The sequence below is a fragment of the Ovis canadensis genome, chromosome 4 (assembly GCF_042477335.2).
Source record: "Ovis canadensis isolate MfBH-ARS-UI-01 breed Bighorn chromosome 4, ARS-UI_OviCan_v2, whole genome shotgun sequence".
NCBI lineage: Eukaryota > Metazoa > Chordata > Mammalia > Artiodactyla > Bovidae > Ovis > Ovis canadensis.
In genome coordinates this window covers 19631764-19646585 of record NC_091248.1, presented here as the reverse complement: position 1 = coordinate 19646585, position 14822 = coordinate 19631764, and the positions used below count along the sequence as shown (strand labels likewise).

Sequence of the window (14822 nt, the reverse complement as noted above, 5' to 3'; positions counted from 1 at the left end):
GCATCATCCTTCCAGTATGTACACAGCTTACAGAAACCAGGACCCAGGGAAGGTCCTCTGGCCTCCGTGTGCAGATGTCAATAACCTGCTGCCTGGGGCGGGGAGGGGGTGGGCATGCCGAAAGCAGATCTGCTTTAAACACACCGCCCTCCCCACCTTCAGGGGTCCCAGGGATCTGGATCAAGTAACAAAGCCCTGGCAGAAATGACCGTCCACTCTGCCTCCCCTGGCAGGTCGGGGGATTGGGAGGTGGGGGTTGGGTCAGGTAGGAAGGGGCTATCTGGAGCAGAGTCTGGAGGGGTAGGGGATACACATTGAGGAGGGGTACCCCCTCAACAGGTCCAGAATGCCCGCCCAGCCCCCTGTCGCCACTCACACAGTAGGAGAACAGCTGAGCACAGGCCTGGCCTGGCAGGGAGGTGGAGACACAGCCAACAACACAGCCGGATCTCACACACTTCCCAGCACCTGAGCCCCAGGCACCCCCGGGAGCGGTGTGACATCGCACAGCACACTCGGACCTGTACGTCATCCCACACCCGGGCTGCATGCTCTCAGTGGACACGGACAAGGGCCATGGTGGGTGGGCAGGCTAGGCTGCCTGGCGGGCGTGCAGGCTGAGCAGGGCAAAGTGGAAGAAACTAGGCAGCTGTGGGCCCCGGGGGCGGAGGAACAAACTCCAGAGATGAGGGAGCACGGAAAGAGCCCAGACGGCGGACGCTGGTCCAGGGAAAACACAAAGGCATCCGTTCCGGCCAGAGATTCTAATATCAAACAACCCCGCTTTCATGGACAAGGCAAAAGGGGGACAGCGACTGCAGCATTTCTTTCAAAAACATCCTGGACGAGCGCACCTCGATTCATGTTGACATACGGCAAAAACCGTCACAATGTTGTAAAGCAATTATCCGCCAGTTAAAACAAATTAAGTAATTAAAAAATCCTGGGAAAATCACAGTTTCTGCTTTAAGAAGATGACCAAAATCAAAATTTTTAAAACACCTTGTCTTCTCACTTAAAATAGGTTGAATGGGTCCACATTCTACAATCCAGATGATGCTGAAAATTCTTAAACTCCAAATATCTAAGTATTTATAAACATATTCATCTGTTATGTACGAAATTTGGCTTCGTATTACAAAGTTCTTTTTTTCATAACTACGAAATTTTAAACTATGAGTTTTAAATTGCTTTGTTTCCAAAAAAAATTTAAAAAGATGTATCTACTTGGTCACAACACTTTCACATTATCAGAGTCACTAAAAATAGCCACAGGAGTTTTTCTTCTGGAGTTTGCATAACTCACAGGATCTGTCATTTTAAAGGCAGTATTTCGATCAGGGAGGCTGCCGGCCGCTGGTATCCTGTTCTCCCTCCCAGGTTGGCGTTGGGGACCCTCTGTGTCGCCACAGGCACAGCGCCGCTCACACCATGGCTTGGATCCGGACTGCGCAACAGCCTTTCGAGAGACGTGGGTCTTTGGAGCCTCTTTAGTCCCGGGCCGCAGGCAGCTCCGCGGCAGCGGCGGACGGAAAGAACCTCTGGAATGGATGGACTCTTCCTGAGCAGTTTCGCTAATTTGCAGCAGCTGGACAATGCTCCTCATTGATAGCTGTCTGTCGGCATAATCGTCGCATCATCTCTCTCTGGTGGCGGGGAACTCAGCTCAAAATCTGTGTAGGAAAAGCGCCTGGATCCCAGTCTTTCAATGGCTTCGAGACAACCAGAAGTGCCTGCTCTTGAGCCTAGTGGGCCTCTAGGCAAGATGTCCCTGCCCATCGGGATGTACCGCCGGGCATTCAGCTATGATGATGCCCTTGAGGACCCTACACCCATGACTCCTCCTCCATCGGACATGGGCAGCATCCCCTGGAAGCCAGTGATTCCAGAGCGCAAGTATCAGCACCTCGCCAAGGTGGAGGAGGGAGAGCCCAGCGTCTCCCCACGCGCCCCGGCCCCACTGCCGGCCACTCACAGTGCAGAGAAGGCCCCTGTGGTGAAGGCCAAAGCGACCCATGTCATCATGAGCTCTTTGATCACAAAACAGAACCAGGAGAGCATTCATCGTTTTGAGCAACAGGCAGGGCTGCGAGATGCCGGCTACACCCCACACAAGGGCCTCACCACTGAGGAGACCAAGTACCTGCGAGTGGCAGAAGCACTCCACAAACTAAAGCTCCAGAGTGGAGAGACAGCAAGAGAGGAGAGGCAGCCGGCGTCCACGCAGTCTACCCCGAGCAGCAGCCCCCAGGCCTCCCCTAAGCAGAAGAGCAGAGGCTGGTTCACTTCTGGTTCTGCCACAGCCTTACCTGGCCCCAGTCTTAGCACCATGGATTCTGGAAGCGGGGATAAAGACAGAAGCTCAGCTGATAAATGGAGCCTCTTTGGACCGAGATCCCTCCCGAAGTCTGAGTCAGGAGGCTTTGCCATCCAAGCCTACAAAGGAGCCCAGAAGCCTTCTCCAATGGAAGTGATGCGCGGACAAGCCACCCGGAGGACAGAGGAGCCAGCAAAGTTCAAGCCGCCCAAGATGGATATCCCAGTGATGGAAGGGACGAAGCAGCTGCCGCGGGCCCACAGCCTCAAACCCCGGGACTTGAATGTTCTCACACCCACTGGCTTCTAGAGCTTTCTGTCCCGGGGGCTCTGCATCGAGGGTATCGAGCCCAGCTCCCTTTACCTTGGCTCTGACATAGGAAAAGTTTTGTCTTTGTGAAAATCAGACTGAGGCTAGATGGAGACATAATTGGTTTTTGCGAAACATTAGTGCAAAGCTTGTCCTTGTGTGGAAAAGCCATTTTGTATTGCTTTAATGTTAGACTAAACTTGAGCAGTGGTGTATGGGGACCTCCCCAGAACTTGGACCACTGCTTACTAGGTGACTGTCTGCGTTGTTCCAAAACCAAGGCTTCAGGATTCCTTCACCACTGTCCAGGTGCGCGTGGACAGACCATGGCGAGGGGATGTCCGTGGACTAGCGCAGGCGGCTTCGGCCCTCACGGCTGTGCTGGTGCTGGTGCTGGGTGCTCCGGTCTGGTCAGTCAGGGAACCCAAGGCCTGCTTGAGATCTGGGTAGGGCTAGGAGCCAGCCCCGGCAGGGACCCCCCGCTTGTGCTGGCACCGGCGTCTCCTCGCGTCCTGGGGGACCTCGTGGGCCTGTGTCCCGCAGCCAGCCCTTGCTGTGGGACCTCTGGGGCCTGTGCTGTGGGAGGGGTGCTTCTCTTCTGCGTGTCACAGAACAAACACTAGTCTTAACACATCCTTTGTTGCACTTTAAAGTGACATTAATTTAGCTTCCATTTGCTGCAGTTGGAATGTAGTCTTGAGGTTCATGGGAAACTGCTGTCACTCTAGTTTGATTTTCTTGCTCAGGCTAGGGCTTCGAAATTTTTTTCCTGGGAGGCAGAAGAATAAAAAAATTTCTGTATGCAATCATTTTCCCCTCAAATGAGCCTCATGCCTTCGTAAACATACCTCGCTGAGGAAGGAACTGGGGAAGCCACTCTCTCATTTCTCTTCACTGTACACGTGCAGCCACTGTCTTGAACACCGTCCATTCCTGCTGTCTCTTGCCTTTGGACGGTATTGTGTCTACACAAGGAGCCGAGCTGACCTTCCCCCAGAGACACCCTGGAGTCTCAAATGATCAGAATTAATTTATTTGTGTCTTCTGTTATGCTTGTATCTCTTACTTGTTTTGACAATAAAAATCCATACTACTTTCTCAAAAAAAAAAAAAAATAAAAATAAAGGCAGTATTTCCCCCCATGGTTCCAAGAACTGCAATAACTAAGAAAGTAATAATCTCCTGATGAATTCATCCACATCCATCACACACCTGCTGGACCTCACACACCAACTCGCGTGTCTATGGAGTAATTTGTCAAAATACTCCTTGACAGTACAAAGAAACAGCACCTTTGAAATGCTACCCTTTTCCCTCCTCCATGCCATGTTCGGGCCAAGCGCTGTTATTTCTGAAAACATGCAACACTTTCAAATGGAGCTCTTTCATCAGTCTGTACTTATCATAAATCTCATTGCGTGTTATTTCATCCCTCCATCTTCCTTTGAGCCTCTAACTTAAAGAGAAACGAACCTCCTAAGACTGGAATGTCAAGGCCTGTGGATCCAGTGACACTCCGACTAACGTTGCCGCTGGTTGTCCTCACTTACAGGAAGAGAAAAGGAAAATTTGTTTCTTGAAATGTCTGGCGTGCAGACCACATGGGAGCCTGTAGCAGCCCTCCGTGAGGAAGACCCTAGAAAAAGCCGCCTCTGCTATCCCAGGAGCCAAGATCCCCTGGGAGGTACTAAGGCAGGAAGTCCACTGGGAAATTACAAAGTCGGCCATAGGTAACATCTCAGATGTATCATGTGAAATGAGAGGCTGGATGAACTACAAACTGGAATCAAGACTGCAGGGAGCAATATTGACCTCAGATATGCAGATGACACCACCCTAATGGCGGAAAGCGAAGAGAAACTAAAGAGCCTCTTGATGAAGGTGAAAGAGGAGAGTGAAAAAGTTGGCTTGAAACTCAACATACAGAAAAGATCATGGCATCCGGTCCCATCACTTCATGGCAAATAGGGAAAAAAATGGAAACAGTGGCAGATTTTATTCTCTTGGGCTCCAAAATCACTGCAGATGGTGACTGTAGCCATGAAATCAAGACACTTGCTCCTTGGAAGGAAAGCTATGACAAACCTTGACAGTATATTAAAAAGCAGAGACATCAATTTTCTGGCAAAGGTCCGTATAGTCAAAGCTATGGTTTTTCCAGTAGTCATGTACAGATCGATACATGAGTTGGACCATAAAGAAGGCTAAATGCCAAAGAATTGATGGCTTTGAACTGTGGTGCTGGAGAGACTGTTGAGAGGCCCCTGGACAGCAAGGAGATCAAACCAATCAATCCTAAAGGAAATCAACCCCAAACATTCAGTAGAAGGACTAATGCTGAAGCTCCAGTACTTTGGCCCCTTGATGCAAAGAACTTTGAAAAGACCCTGATGCTGGGAAAGACTGAAGGCAGGAGGAGGAAGGGGCAACAGAGGATGAGATGGTTGGATGGCATCATCCAATCAATGGACATGGGTTTGAGCAAACTCCGGGAGATGGTGATGGACAGGGAAGCCTGGTGTGCTGCAGTCCATGGTGATGCAAAGAGTCGGACAGGACTGAGCAAATGAACAACAACCACAGGAGACGCAGCTCTAACCACTCATCAGACCTATTTGGAAAGTTGAATGTGCTGCTACCATCACTGGATCAAGACCAAAGACTAAGAAAAACAGCTTTCCTCACTGCATCTCTTCTTGTTTCTGCCTGAGCAGGGGCACACACAAAGGTTCCCATCATCATCCTTCCTTGTGTCTCCACTGTGGGGCAGCCCTGTCCAACAGAAGCTTCCATGATCACAAACAGGTCAAGCTTGGCAAGAGCCACTTGGGGGGTGAGCAATGGAGCCGTGTTAGGGTAGCTACCCTTAATTTCAAACAACCAACCGCAGGCAGAAGTACATACATAGTGACTTCCCCGGTGGTCCAGTGGTTGAGAATCCACCTGGCAATGCAGGGGCCATGGGTTCGAGCCCAAGCCAGGGAACTAAGATCCCACAGGCCATGTAGCAACTAAGCCTGCATGCTGCAATTACCGAGCCTGCACTCTGTGGCTCTCGCCACTCAACTACAGAGCCCATGCCCTGCAGTGAAAGATCCCACCAGACACAACCAAGATCCTGTGTACCACAACCGAGGCCTGGCATAGCTAAATAAATAAATACACAGGCAGTTCTCAGGCTTAGGGTCTGCCCACTCCCCAACATGTGAAGCCAAGTCCATCCGAACGGCAAGGCAAGAAGGGCAAGTTTTTATACCACAAAGATCCACAAGTCCCCAGTCTAAATTTGCTGACCACCATCCTAGGAAGATAAAGACAGCAAACACCTTAGATGATGGGTCTGCCCAGAGTGCAGATTCAGCCCGCACAGACCTCCAAGTCTGGTGATAACTTGCTGCTAACCAGGATGGGACCTCCCAGACCACAGTCTGAGCTATCTGAAAAGAAAGCTACCATGAGCTCCCTATGCCCCCAGGAATCATCTCTAACCATTCCCAACATGAGTAAAAGCAGCAAAATAAGGGCAGATTCACAGCATCCACAGTGGTCTGGTCCCTGATACTATAATCCGGCTCGGAGAGAATTAGCGAGGTGGGGTCCACATATGTCCAGACCTCTTTATCTTGGGGCCTTGTTCCCCGCGTTGGCTGGCCTTGGAAATCATCTTCCTGACCAGCCCTACCCTTGCTCTCTCCCAGACCAGAACAGAAGAGCTGACTGGCAGACCTGCAGCCACACCCCAAACCAGAAACTCCAGATTTGGGCAGGAAAAGATGAGGTCCAGGAAGGAGGGTGGCAGAAGGGCAGAGCACTCCTCGAAAGAGGGACCCAGGCAGTAAAGAATGCCAGCTGTATTGAAATCATAAAGACCTGGAGCAGCCCAAATGACTACCCACAGGTGGACGGATGACCTTGCTGCAATGGATCCACACAAAGGAATGCTGCTGCTGCTGCTGCTAAGTCGCTTCAGTCGTGTCCGACTCTGTGCAACCCCACAGACGGCAGCCCACCAGGCTCCCCCGTCCCTGGGATTCTCCAGGCAAGAACACTGGAGTGGGGTGCCATTTCCTTCTCCAATGCAGGAGAGTGAAAAGTAAGAGTGAAGTCGCTCAGTCGTGTCTGACTCTTCGCGACCGCATGGACTGCAGCCCACCAGGCTCCTCCGTCCATGGGATTTTCCAGGCGAGAGTGCTGGAGTGGATTGCCATTTCCTTCTCCAGTGGATCTTCCCGACTCAGGGATCGAACCCAGGTCGCCCACATTGTCGACAGACGCTTTACCGTCTGAGCCACCAGGGAAGCCAGCACACGCACACACACCGCGCTTGTTACCGTCGCCGTGCAGGTTGTCGCGGCTCTCTGGTCTCTGCGCCTCCTCCCCCCACAGAGCGCGGGGCTCCTCGTGGCTGCCTACTGCCTGCAGCTCGCATATCCTAGAGGGTGCAGGCCTAGCCAGGCAGCCCTGCACCACATCCTGGGACACTGGCGGCGTCACAGAGCAGCCGAGTCTGAGCTGAGAATGCTGGGTTCAAATCCTATGCCTTATCTTAAGTAACACGCCAAATGTACGCCTGCAGTGCACTTTGTCCAAGTTTAACTTTGACCTTGATTGTCACTGCTTACGAGCACGAAGCTTTAAGAAAAAGAGAGGGGGTGTGGATAGCTGGTTCACTTGGTTGTGCAGCAGAAACTGATGGGACAGTGTAAAGCAACTATACTCCAACAAAAATTTAAAAAAATAAGCTACAAGGATACACTGCACAATACGGGGAACATAGTCAATACTTTATGATAACTATAAATAGAGTATAACTTTTAAAAATTGTGAATCACTATATTGTATACTTGTAACATATAATATTATACATCAACTGTATGTCAATAAAAAGTTAAAATTTGAAAGAAACAAAAAAAATAAATAATGCCTATTCAGTCATAAAAAAGAATGAGATACCGCCATGTGCAGGCACATGGATGGAGCTAAGACTCTCATCCTGAAAGAATGAGGTCAAAAGACAGGTATCTTATGGGAATGTGGCCAGAGCCTTCCCAGTGATCCCCACCCTACCCAACAGAGCCAGAGCCTTCCCAGTGATCCCCACCCTACCCAACAGAACCACAGCCTTCCCAGTGATCCCCACCCTACCCAAGGGAGCCACAGCCTTTCCATGGATACCCACCCTACCCAACAGAGCCAGAGCCTTTCCAGGGATATCCACCCTACTCCAACAAAGGCCAGTGGTGAAATGAGAGAGCATGGTCCACTGGAGAAGGGAATGGCAAGCCACTTCAGTATTCTTGCCTTGAGAACCCCATGAACAGTATGAAAAGGCAAAATGATAGGATACCAAAAGAAGAACTCCCCAGGTCATTAGGTGCCCAATATGCTACTGGAGATCAGTGGAGAAATAACTCCAGAAAGAATGAAGGGATGGAGCCAAAGCAAAAACAATACCCAGCTGTGGATGTGACTGATGATAGAAGCAAGATCCGATGCTGTAAAGAGCAATATTGCATAGGAACCTGGAATGTCAGGTCCATGAATCAAAGCAAATTGGAAGTGGTCAAACAAGAGATGGCAAGGGTAAACGCCGACATTCTAGGAATCAGCAAACTAAAATGGACTGGAATGGGTGAATTTAACTCAGATGACCATTATATCTACTACTAAGGGCAGGAATCCCTCAGAAGAAATGGAGTAGCCATCATGGTCAACAAAAGAGTCTGAAATGCAGTACTTGGATGCAGTGTCAAAAACGACAGAATGATCTCTGTTCGTCTCCAAGGCAAACCATTCAATATCACAGTAATCCAAGTCTATGCCCCAACCAGTAATGCTGAAGAAGCTGAAGCTGAATGGTTTTATGAAGACCTACAAGACCTTTTAGAACTAACACCCAAAAAATATGTTCTTTTCATTATAGGCAAAAGTAAACTGGAAGGCAAAAGTAGAAAGTCAAGAAACACCTGGCGTAACAGGCAAACTTGGCCTTGGAATGCGGAATGAAGCAGGGCAAAGACTAATAGAGTTTTGCCAAGAAAATGCACTGGTCATAGCAACCACCCTCTTCCAACAACACAAGAGAAGACTCTACACATGGACATCACCAGATGGTCAATACCAAAATCAGATTGATTATATTCTATGCAGCCAAAGATGGAGAAGCTCTATACAGTCAACAAAAACAAGACCAGGAGCTGACGGTGGCTCAGATCATGAACTCCTTATTACCAAATTCAGACTCAAATTGAAGAAAATAGGGAAAACCTCTAGCCCATTCAGGTATGACCTAAATCCAATCACTTATGATTATACAGTAGAAGTGAGAAATAGATTTAAGGGCCTAGATCTGATTGATAGAGTGCCTGATGAACTATGGAATGAGGTTCATGACAATGTACAGGAGACAGGGATCAAGACCATCCCCATGGAAAAGAAACGCAAAAAAGCAAAATGGCTGTCTGGGAGGCCTTACAAATAGCTGTGAAAAGAGAGGCGAAAAGCAAAGGAGAAAAGGAAAGATATAAGCATCTGAATGCAGAGTTCCAAAGAATAGCAAGAAGAGATAGGAAAGCCTTCTTCAGTGACCAATGCAAAGAAATAGAGGAAAACAACAGAATGGGAAAGACTAGAGATCTCTAGAAGAAAATTAGAGATACCAAGGGAACATTTCATGCAAAGATGGGCTCGATAAAGGACAGAAATGGTATGGACCGCACAGAAGCAGAAGATATTAAGAAGAGGTGGCAAGAATACACAGAAGAACTCTACAAAAAAGATCTTCACGACCCAGATAATCATGATGATGTGATCACTCATCTAGAGCCAGACATCTTGGAATGTGAAGTCAAGTGGGCCTTAGAAAGCATCACTATGAACAAAGCTAGTGGAGGTGATGTATTTCCAGTGGAGCTGTTTCAAATCCTGAAAGATGATGCTGTGAAAGTGCTGCACTCAATATGCCAGCAAATTTGGAAAACTCAGCAGTGGCCATATGACTGGAAAAGGTCAGTTTTCATTCCAATCCCAAAGAAAGGCAATGCCAAAGAATGCTCAAACTACCGCACAATTGCACTCATCTCATATGCTAGTAAAGTAATGCTCAAAATTCTCCAAGCCAGGCTTCAGCAATACGTGAACCGTGAACTCCCTGATGTTCCAGCTGGTTTTAGAAAAGTGAGAGGAACCAGAGATCAAATTGCCAACATCTGCTGGATCATGGAAAAAGCAAGAGAGTTCCAGAAAAACATCTATTTCTGCTTTATTGACTATGCCAAAGCCTTTGACTGTGTGGATCACAATAAACTATGGAAAATTCTGAAAGAGATGGGAATACCAGAGCACCTGACCTGCCTCTTGAGAAATCTGTATGCAGGTCAGGAAGCAACAGTTAGAACTGGGCATGGAACAACAGACTGGTTCCAAATACAAAAAGGAGTCCATCAAGGGTGTATATTGTCACTCTGCTTATTTAACTTATTTATGCAGAGTACATCATGAGAAACGCTGGGCTGGAAGAAACACAAGCTGGAATCAAGATTGCCGGGAGAAATATCAATAACCTCAGATATGCAGATGACACCACCCTTATGGCAGAAAGTGAAGAGGAGCTAAAAAGCCTCTTGATGAAAGTGAAAGAGGAGAGTGAAAAAGTTGGCTTAAAGCTCAACATTCAGAAAATGAAGATCATGGCATCCGGTCCCATCACTTCATGGCAAATAGATGGGGAAACAGAGTCAGACTTTATTTTCTTGGGCTCCAAAATCACTGCAGATGGTGACTGCAGCCATGAAATTAAAAGACACTTACTCCTTGGAAGAAAAGTTATGACCAATCTTGATAGTATATTCAAAAGCAGGGACATTACTTTGACAACAAAAGTCCGTCTAGTCAAGGCTATGTTTTTTCCAGTGGTCATGTTTGGATGTGAGAGTTGGACTGTGAAGAAGGCTGAGTGCCGAAGAATTGATGCTTTTGAACTGTGGTGTTGGAGAAGACTCTTGAGAGTCCCTTGGACTGCAAGGAGATCCAACCAGTCCATTCTGAAGATCAGCCCTGGGATTTCTTTGGAAGGAATGATGCTAAAGCTGAAGCTTCAGTACTTTGGCCACCTCATGTGAAGAGCTGACTCACTGGAAAAGACTCTGATGCTGGGAGGGATTGGGCGCAGGAGGAGAAGGGGACGACAGAGGATGAGATGGCTAGACGGCATCACGGACTCGATGGACGTGAGTTTGAGTGAACTGAGGGAGATGGTGATGGACAGGGAGGCCTGGTGCGATTCATGGGGTCGCAAAGAGTTGGACACGACTGAGCGACTGAACTGAACTGAACTGAACTGGGCCCTGGCCTGTGGGTAGCTGGTGCTCAGGCTCAGAGGCCCTAACACTGTGCTGGCTGCCAAGAAGAGCTGGTCTTCTCCCTCCTACCTGGAGGAACTGGACACCCAGCTCGCTTGCAGGGGCAGGGCAGCTTCGCCTCCAGCCCTGATGGCGTCAGGAGGGGGTCAGGAGGTGAGAGGAGGGGTGAACTGGCATTTGCCCCCTCCCCCACATCCCAGTCCACAGGGTCCAGTGGGAGATGCATCCCACTCCACAGTGAGAAAGCTGAGCTCGTGGCCCTGCTCTCAGGGGCCCCGGGGAGGCAGTGCTCCAGGAAGGCGTGAGAGAGACGAAAGAGGAGCTGCACTCACCCACGCTGACCGTACGAGCGGAGTGGTGAACCCTGAAGAATCACAGACCCCAAGGCCACAGACATCCATCCCACAAGGCCTGCATCTACACTTCAACAGTGAAACTCCCTGCTAAGAAGGTTAAAACAGGATCCAGAGTCCCCCGACGCAAACCCAAGATGTCCAGAACACAGCTGCAACCCACCTGTGTCCCAGGAACCAGGAAGATGGAACTGGACTGAGCAAGGACAGCTGACAGAGGCAGCCCTGGGAGGCCCGTGTCCAGATCCTCAGCGCAGCAGTCACAAACACGCCCCCACAAGAGCTGCAAAGCCTCTCAAACAAATGCAAGCCAAAAAGCGACCCCTCCAAGTGACTCCTAAGCAGGGAAAAACATTATTTCTCTTCCTTTTTTTAGAAAATTCTTATTGGAATATAGCTGCTTTATAACGTTGTGTTAGTTTCTGCCGTACAGCAAAGTGACCCAGCCACGCACACACACGTATCTCCTCCTTTTTGGATTTCCTTTCCATTCAGCCACCACACAGCGCTGAGTTGAGTCCCCTATGCTGTTCAATAGGGTCTCATTAGTTACCTATTTTATTTATCGGTTCAGTTCAGTTCAGTGGCTCAGTCGTGTCCGACTCTTTGCGACCCCATGAATCGCGGCACGCCAGGCCTCCCTGTCCATCACCATCTCCCGGAGTTCACTCAGATTCACGTCCATAGTGTCAGTGATGCCATCCAGCCATCTCATCCTCTGCCGTCCCCTTCTCCTCCTGCCCCCAATCCCTCCCAGCATCAGAGTCTTTTCCAATGAGTCAACTCTTCGCGTGAGGTGGCCAAAGTACTGGAGTTTCAGCTTTAGCATCATTCCTTCCAAAGAACATCCAGGGCTGATCTCCTTTAGAATGGACTGGTTGGATCTCCTTGCAGTCCAAGGGACTCTCAAGAGTCTTCTCCAACACCAGAGTTCAAAAGCATCAATTCTTCAGCGCTCAGCTTTCTTCACAGTCCAACTCTCACATCCATACATGACCACTGGAAAAACCATAGCCTTGACTAGACGGACTTTTGTTGGCAGAGTAATGTCTCTGCTTTTCAACATGCTATCTAGTCGTGTATATATGTCAATCCAATCTTCCAATTCAGCCCACCCCGTTGTCCGCCTTGGTGTCCATATGTTTGTTCGTTCACATCTGAGCCTCTTCTTCTGCTCTGCAAACAGCTTCATCCTCACCACTCTCCTAAAGTCCACGTATGCGTGTTAAAGTACAGTGTCTGCTTTTCTCTGTCTGACCTGCCTCACTCTTCATGACAGCCTTTAGGCATTTCTCCTTCTTCAGTCTTAGTGACTCTTAGGTTTCTCTTCATCAGAGAATAATTCGCTAAGATACAGCTCCAACATAGCTGGACCCAACAGAGCTAGTTAGACATTCACTGAGATCCTGCCACGTGTGAGGTCACTGGGCCTTGCTCAGGGCTGCTCACCTTGCTTCTGGGTTTAACCCAGCGATAGTGACCGGCACAGGCAACATCGCCAGCTCAGGGCAGGAAGGGCAAAGCGCCCAAAAGGAGGCAGGAATAAACCCATATGGGAGCTCTGCAGGGGAGGCCCTGCGTGCCGAGACGGCAGGAGACACAGTGGACAGGGGCAGTGAGGGAAGGGAAACAGGGAGCAGATACAGAAGGCAGGGGAGCTCGTTGATCCAGAAACCGAGAGGTGAGAGGATGCCCAGGAGGGAAGGAAAGAGAGCACGCATCACAGCACACGGGCGTCTCTGAGAGACCTGTTCTCAGCGAGCTGACGTGAGGACCAAACAGCCAGGCGCACGCTGTGATCTTCTGCTCTTGAAGAGAGGAAGGCAGAAGCCATTCCATCTTTAGTGAGATTCTGAGGACACTTTGGTTCAAACGATACTGTAAATGGGAAGGAATGACTGATCCGTGCAACTGGGCAGAAAAATGGTCTCTACCCTCAGCCAAGCCGTGTCTTGCTACGTAAGTTAAAACAACTGCAACAGCAATAACGAGCTCTCCCCTGCCTGCACCTCGAGGGCAAACAAGCCAGTAAGAGAGGCGCTCTCCCACCAGCCACCCTGCAGGGGCAGGACCGCCTCTATGGGCAACAGCAATAACGAGCTCTCCTCTGCCTGCACCTCGAGGGCAAACAAGCCAGTAAGAGAGGCGCTCTCCCACCAGCCACCCTGCAGCGGCAGGACCGCCTCTATGGGCCCCGGCGGGAGGGCGATCGCCAGAGGCTGGGCCGTCAGTGGGCCGCAGCAGGGACACGGAGCCTGGGGACGTGATGCTCTGACCCAAGTGAGTGAAAAGCTATCCAGCGACAACAAAACAACCAGCCAAAACACGGGACCCGAGGATGGCGAGGCGGAGGGAAGCACTCAGAGGCCTCTCTGGGATCTGGAGTGGGAAGACAGAGATCGGATGATAGGAATCATCGGCACCTTTATCTCTCTCATCACCATGGCCCCAAATCACACAGGCGTCCTGAGATCCAGGAAACTCTGCTGCCATCCGATCCATCCCACCCCACGTTACCACCCACGACCCCATGAGCCCCACACTGGGTTCACCTAGGTCTGGGCTGGGTGCCCTGGTGGGCGCCACTGTATACACAAGCCTGAGGTGACAAAACCATTCCCCTAACTGCCCTCCCACTGGGCCCCCTCGGACCCTCTCATTTCGTGATATACCATCTTTCTGGAACTCCGGGGGGCTGGGTTCCACCCAACTCACAGATCCAACAGAACGAGAGTGCTTAACGGAATCACGCTACTCAAGTGTGTTTCACGCCTGCAGACAAGGTACCACATGGCTGCTCACGAGGAACTTACGGAATAAGCAGATCAAAGTCAGGCAAGTAAGAATGCATCTATTGATGTTTCAATCAAGCATCTATTTAAGGTACTCAGGTGAGCCTAACTTGGGTCAAATGTGTTCCCCGTACTGCAGAGGCTCATCGAGGATGCCGAGGACCCCCACCCTGCACCCTGGCGGGCATGCACAGTCCACACAGCCTGCTGTAATGGTCTGAGCATTGAGTCCACGGACCTGTGCACCCCCCACCCCCTGCACACCCCACCAGCACGCATTTCAGGAACTGGCCAGGGCGAAGGGTACAGTATGCAGCCATGGAATACCACAAACCGGCTTTAGAAAGCCAAAGGCTTTCCACCCTGGCTCATCCCTGCTAAAGCCCATCACGAGAACGGTCCCAGGGACACAGGGAAGCAACGGAGGCTCCCACAGCCCTGCCCCTCCGTGTCAGTGGGCTCCAGGCCCCATCTCAGCCGTGGGTTCTGCAATGGTGCTGAGACAGGGCATCTGAGCAAGAGGCCCGGTCAAGGAAGGGTTCTGGAGCTGAGAACATTTTGGAAAGTCCCCGCAGGACACTCTCTGGGGCCACCCTTTAGTCACTGCTCCTGCTGAACCTCTGGGGACGAGGGCTGGGTGGTCACAGACACAGCTCCCCACCCTCGGGGGGTGTCGGTGGGATGAATCCCA

At 50.2% G+C, this 14822-nt stretch overlaps 1 protein-coding gene and 1 pseudogene across 7 annotated transcripts in view; one reads left to right on the top strand and one right to left on the bottom strand.

Moving 5' to 3' along the window:
• The window catches only part of GRB10 (growth factor receptor bound protein 10), a 209306-nt gene that overhangs the window by 156906 nt on the left and 37578 nt on the right, over positions 1–14822 (bottom strand). The window lies entirely within an intron of this gene.
• On the top strand, positions 1342–3745 carry LOC138439089 (putative monooxygenase p33MONOX pseudogene; annotated as a pseudogene).